The 6,491-nt window shown below is 43.8% G+C and overlaps 1 pseudogene; it reads right to left on the minus strand.

Annotated features, from left to right (window-relative positions):
* Window positions 1-5,634: 5,634 nt before the first annotated feature.
* On the minus strand, window positions 5,635-5,811 carry LOC140285941 (U2 spliceosomal RNA; annotated as a pseudogene).
* Window positions 5,812-6,491: the final 680 nt, after the last annotated feature.

A 6,491-nucleotide genomic window follows, 5' to 3' on the forward strand; every position in this document is an offset into this window, starting at 1 on the left:
ACCCTTTTGTGAACCACTGAGCAGTGAGTGCATTCAGCATCCCCCCTTTTGACACATGGTCCAACCCATGTGTCAATTTTGAAAAATGAGGAAAAAAATGTTTAGGTAGACAGGGTTTACCATCAGGTCCCATCCAAACACCATCCATATGAGTTGCACCCACAGAGGACCAAATGCGTCCAGAGGACCAAATTTCATCTGCAGAGGCAAAAGTTTGCAAAGCATGGAGATCTGTGAGGGAGTCTTCTGCCTGCAAAGAGAGGGAAGCGAAAACAGGAAAAGATTTAGCTGCTTGCTTAGCTGCAGCATCAGCTCTGGCATTGCCACAAGCAACAGGATCGTCTGAGTTAGTGTGAGCCGCACACTTACAGACCGAGATTGCTGTAGGCAAAAGGATCACATCAAGAAGATCAGAAACCTGCTTGGAGTTCAGAATAGTTTTACCATCTGATTTAAGGAAATGCCTGTGTTTCCACAGCGCTCCAAAGTCACGAACAACACCAAAAGCATATCTGGAATCTGTGTAAATAGTGACAGACTTACCAGCTGCCAACTTACAAGCTTCAGTAAGTGCAATAAGCTCAGTAGTTTGAGCAGAGAAATGTTTAGGAAGAGAACCAGACCACAAAGTGTCATGTGAAGAACATACTGCAAACCAAACACAGTTAGTACCTGTGGCTGGATCACGCAAAGCTGATCCATCTACAAAAAGAATCATGTCAGAGTTTGGAAGAGGAGTCTCTAAAAGATCAGGTCGGGGTGTACAAACTTGTTCCAAAACAGCTTCACAGTCATGAGGCTCCCCATCCTCAGGAGTCAGAAGCAAAGTAGCAGGATTCAGAACAGTACAACGTTTAACAGTGACATTTGGCATATCACAGAGGTGTATCTGAGCCAACGAGCAGTTGAAAGATGTGAAGTTTTCTGCTCGAGAAGAATAATGGCAACAGCATGAGGAACCAAAAAAGTCAAATTAGCGTAGCCCACAATATCTTGGGAGGCCAGGACAGCTTTCTCTGCAGCTGCAACAACACGAAGACAACCAGGCAGGCCTGCAGCCACAGAGTCCAGTTTTGCTGAGAAATGAGCCACTGGCCTTTGCCTGCCCCATGTTCCTGCATAAGAACAGATGTCATGCTTCTCATCAACTGCCTGTATGAAAGGTTTATGAGGATCTGGAATGCCAAGTGTTGGTGCTGTTTGAAGAGCCAGCTTAAGCTGACTAAAGGCTGATTCAGCCTCAGGAGTCCATGGAACACGGTCAGCTGACTGGAGGCCTTTACCATGGATAAGAGCACATAAGAGAGCTTCGAGAAAAGAGTAGTTAGGAATAAAGTTCCTGCAGTAAGATGTTATACCTAAGAATGACATAAGCTGTTTTTTAGTAACCGGTTTAGGAATGATCTGAACTGCAGCAACACGTTTAGGAGAAAGTGAGCGCCCATCCTTAGAAATCACATGACCCAAAAAGGTGACTTCGTCCTGTACAAACTGTAAATTAGAAAGGCTGGCTTTATGGCCATAAGAAGGAAGATGTTTCAACAGATTCACTGTCTTTTTCACACTGTTGTTTAGATGGACTACATAAAAGGATGTCATCCACATACTGCAAAAGAGCAGAGCCTGTGGTTGATTGAAGTTAATCCAGACTAGCTTTGAGGGCAGCATTGTAAATAGTGGGACTTTCACAGTACCCCTGGCATAACCGGGTAAAAGTCCAAGATCTCCCTTCAAACTAAAAAGCAAACCAAAATGGGCTATCAGGGTGCACTGGCGACAAGTCAACCACTGAGAAAAACTGTGCATCTGATGTAATTTGAGACAAAATAGTGTGTGGGTTGGGCACAGTAGGAGCATGTGGCTGAACTGCAGCATTCACCGCTTGGAGGTCCTGTACAAAACGCCATTCATCTGGCTGGCCAGCATCTTTAATCTTTTTAACAGGAATCAATGGAGTAAGCACAGGTGAATTTTCAAAAGGAACAATAACGCCTGTTTTCTGAAAAGATTGAAAAACAGGTTTAATCCCTTTAATTGCTTCAGGCTTAAAAGGGTATTGTTTTTTACATGGACAAAAGTCTGATTTAGGGGTGACAATTACTGGTTCACAGCCTTTTATCAACCCCACATCATATTTGCTCTTAGCCCAAAGATCATTGGGCACTTCAGCCAACATGGGTATCGAAGACAAATCTGTTTCAGATAAAAAACATGCTTCAAAATGTGATTCTGTGGTAGGAATTAAGTCCACAGTTCTTTGACAATGCATTGTACTCAAAAATGTTTTTTTGTATGCTGACAATCGTTCAGAAAACATCAAATTTGGATCAGCAGGTGAAACAGTCCACTCCATTTCTTTCTGACATGTAGCAACAAACTCTCCCACACCTTGTCACTGCCTGTGTGTACGTTTGGCCAAGGAAATGTGAGGGCGAGTACCACAAACATTAAAAAAATCGAAGTGCTCTGGAGTGAGCGACACAGCCAATAAAGTAGGCGCACATATTTTTTCACTTCTTCTCATAGTCATTGTCAGGCCCCAAAGAAATGTGTGATGTGCAGTGCAAATCAGTAGGTTGCATGAAATCAGAAAGGGGTGAAACTAACGCTTTTGCTTCTTCCACTAGTTGTTGTGAAAAAGGAGAGCTGGGAAGTTTCCACTCATAAGCATATGTAAGTGCCGATGAATCAAACTGCACTGCTGTGAAAACTTTGTCAGGCTGTAACATAACCTTAACACCCTCTGGTGTAGAAGTTAAAATAATGCCTAATTTACACATGAGATCACAGCCCATCAGGTTAATGGGACACAACTCTGATAACAAAAATGAGTGTTTGAAGGAGAGCTCATCAGGAGTGACAACACGCAATGGGCATTGTCATTTTCTCCTTCACAACCTGGCCTGATGCAGACATACAGTAAACGTGGTTTCCACTTAACTTTGGAGGACAATCAAACTCCCCTGACGTCACTACTGATGAACATAAGTTCCTACATTCTGAGAGAAATATCTTTGCTCTAGGACGGAAATAGCATGCAAAACTTTACTACGTGAATCACAGTCGGCAAGCGTTTCTTCACTACACAGAGCAGGAAAAATGTGTGAGTGTGTTTGTGCTATCACCCATTAGTGGAGGCTCCGCTGCCGCGTGACGTCCAGAACCTGCCTCCCACCCTCAGTCAGTCTTTTGCCCAATTTCATCACTTTTCAGCTGTGGACAGTCCTTCTTCCAGTGTCCAGTCTGGCCACAGTAAAAACAAATATTCGGATCATAGCTCTGGCGTGGCCCATTTCGACCTCCTCTCCCACACGTCCACGTCTTCGACTTCGGCCTCGTCCTCTGTTTACACCAACTGCGTAATACATGGTCATGGCTGCCAAATGCAGCTCCTTTTCACACTTGTCCCTTTTGGTTGTCTTACGCGTCTCAACTTGGTTCTGAGCATGGCGAGCATATCGGCGAACGTCAGCCAAACGAGGACCCTCACACCATCCCACGTAAATGTTCTTTACTTCAGTGGCAACATCTGGCATGAGGCCTTTAATTATTGCATCGCAAACTGTGGCCTTCTCTCAGCCAAACACCTCTGATCTCGCTTTTCATGATGTAAGGTTGGGCATTCAGACCTTGCTTCACCTGCTTTTCACCAAATATAGTCGGACATTCACACCTTCTTCCAGCCGAACACTTCCACTCCACCTTTTAGTGTTCTATCACACCTTTTTTTTCACCGCATTTTATAGATTATGGTTGGAAATTCTCAACCACTCTCATCCGAAGACCTCTCCTCCCGCTTTTGTTAATATATTTGAACTTTAGTCGGACATTCACACCTTCTTGCAGCCGAACCACCTCCGCTCCCTGTTTTGATCATGTATGGTCTGGCAATACTACCTTTTCTTACCCGTTTGTGAGTAATTATGGCTGGACATTCACACCTACTTGCAGCCGAACACCACCTCTCCCGCTTTTGATGATGTATGGTCCGGCATTCTTACCTTTTCTAACACATTTTTCAGCAATTATGGTCGGAGATTCACACCTCCTTACAGCCGAACACCTCCGCTCCTGCATTTGATGGTGTATAGTCGGGCATTCTCACCCTTTCTCTTCAGCTTTTTGCAAATTATGATCTAACATTCACACCTGCTTTTGATGATGTATGGTTGGGCATTCTTACCTTTTTTTTTACCCATTTTTCAGGAATTATGGGTGGACATTCAAACCTTCCTGCAGCTGAACACCTCCTCTCCCGCTTATGATCATGTGCGGTTTGATATTCGAAAATTTTCTTTCATGTTTTCTAGCAATTATTGATGGACATTCAGACCTTCTTGCAGCTGAACACCTCCGCTCCCGCTTTTGTTAATATATTTGAACTTTAGTCAGACATTCACACCTACTTGCAGCCGAACACCACCTCTCTAGCTTTTGATGAGGTATGGTCCGGCATTCTTACCGTTTCTAACACATTTTTCAGCAATTATGGTAGGACATTCACACCTTCTTGCAGCTGAACACCTCCTCTCCCACTTATGATCATGTGCGGATTGATTTTCGAAAATTTTCTTTCATGTTTTCTAGCAATTAATAATGGACATTTAGACCTTCTTGCAGCTGAACACCTCCGCTCCCGCTTTTGATCATACATTGTCAGGCATTCGCACCTTGTCTTACCCGCTTTTTACAAACTTTAGTCGAACATTCACACCTTTTTGCAGCCGAACACAATTTTTTGCAGCCGAATTTGGGCATTCGAACCTTTTCATACCCACTTTTTACCAACTATGGTCGGACATTCACACCGTCTTACAACGGAACACCTCCGCTCCCTCTTTTGATGGTGTATGTTCGGGCATTCGACCCTTTTCTTACCCGCTTTTTACAAACTATGCTCGGACATTCAAACCTTCTTGTAGCCGAACACATCCACTCGTGCTTTTGATGATGTATGGTATGGCATTCGAACCTACTTGTTGCCCGCTTTTCATTAATTATGGGTGGACATTCACACCTTTTCGCAGCCAAACACCTCCGCTCCCTGGTTTGATCATGTATGGTTGGACATTCGCACCTTTTCTCACCCGCTTTTTGCAAACTATGGTCGGCCATTCACAGCTTCCTCTCCACCATACTTGTATGGTGGGATATTCACACCCACTTGCATCCGAAGACCTCCGCCCCCACTTTTGTTGATATTTAGTCGGTCATTCGCACCTTACCCGCTTTTGGCAAACTATGGCCTTCTTGCAGCCAAAAACCTCTGATCTCGCTTTTGATGATGTAAGGTTGGGCATTCAGACCTTGCTTCACCTGCTTTTCACCAAATATAGTCGGACATTCACACCTTCTTGCAGCCGAACACTTCCGCTCCACCTTTTAGTTTTCTATGGGGCATTCAAACCTTTATTTTCACCGAATTTTATAAAAACACCACAGGAACACCGTATTGAGGCTTTGTTCTGACCGCTCATTCGGTGTCGCGTTTCTTTCAAGCATTTCTCCTGGTTAGCCCGCACTCGGCTCGCTCCCAGAGCCGTGTTAAAGTCTACTTCGCATTCACTCTCTTTTCTCAGCAGACTAAAAGAAACTTCCATCCTGCACCGCTGTTTGCTTTTTCACAACAGCAGAGGAGAGCGCACCGTTCCCAGCGGCACTGCAATACCGGGTCGATGCTTGGAGTGAACGGAGCAAGCTCCTTTTTCAACTCCTATTGATAAAAATCCATTTAATATGTAGTCCTTGCATAGACATATCACATATTAAACTGATAAGTACAGATGGATTATGTGCAATTATTAAAGAGAGTAGAGGACGATCTCTCTCGTTGGAAGTCCTTACCTATATCACTTATGGGGAGAGTTACAACCATTAAAATGATGATACTACCAAAAGTTAACTATTTGTTCTCAATGATCCCCATAAAACCATCTGCTACTTGGTTTAAGTCACTAGATTCATGCATCTCCAAATTTCTGTGGAAAAACAAACCACCACGTATTAGTTTACAAACCCTACAGAAGACCAAGGACAGTGGTGGATTAGATTTACCTCATTTTCAGCACTATTCCTTAGCCAATAGGTTACAATATATATCAAAATGGTTTAAACCTTGTTGTTGTCACAGTTCCCAGAGACGTTGTAATCGTTGAGGATTCTATATTCACCCCCTCATTAGAGGCACGTGTTGCAGATTGATGACACTGAATCTTCTTCTCTGTTCATTGCTGGCATCATTCCCAGCATCGTAAGTGTTCGTGGCATTGTTAGCCTCTTCTTCTGGATCTTGATATCGAGCATCCTTTTGTATTTCTGGTTTGTAAGTCCTCTCTCTTCGTTCACCGGAGTCTTCGTCTCTTTGTCCTTGAGTTTGGTGATTTTTTCTTTTTTTGATGCCTTGACACAGTGTGACAGGTGATACCACGTGGGAGATCCTTTAACTTGGACTGCTGTCCCTGTGCTGCGAAATGGCTGTGCTGCTCAAATGG

The sequence above is a fragment of the Leuresthes tenuis genome, unplaced genomic scaffold (genome assembly GCF_036924035.1).
Source record: "Leuresthes tenuis unplaced genomic scaffold, fLeuTen1.0.hap1 SCAF_65, whole genome shotgun sequence".
In the NCBI taxonomy this organism is placed as follows: Eukaryota; Metazoa; Chordata; class Actinopteri; order Atheriniformes; family Atherinopsidae; genus Leuresthes; species Leuresthes tenuis.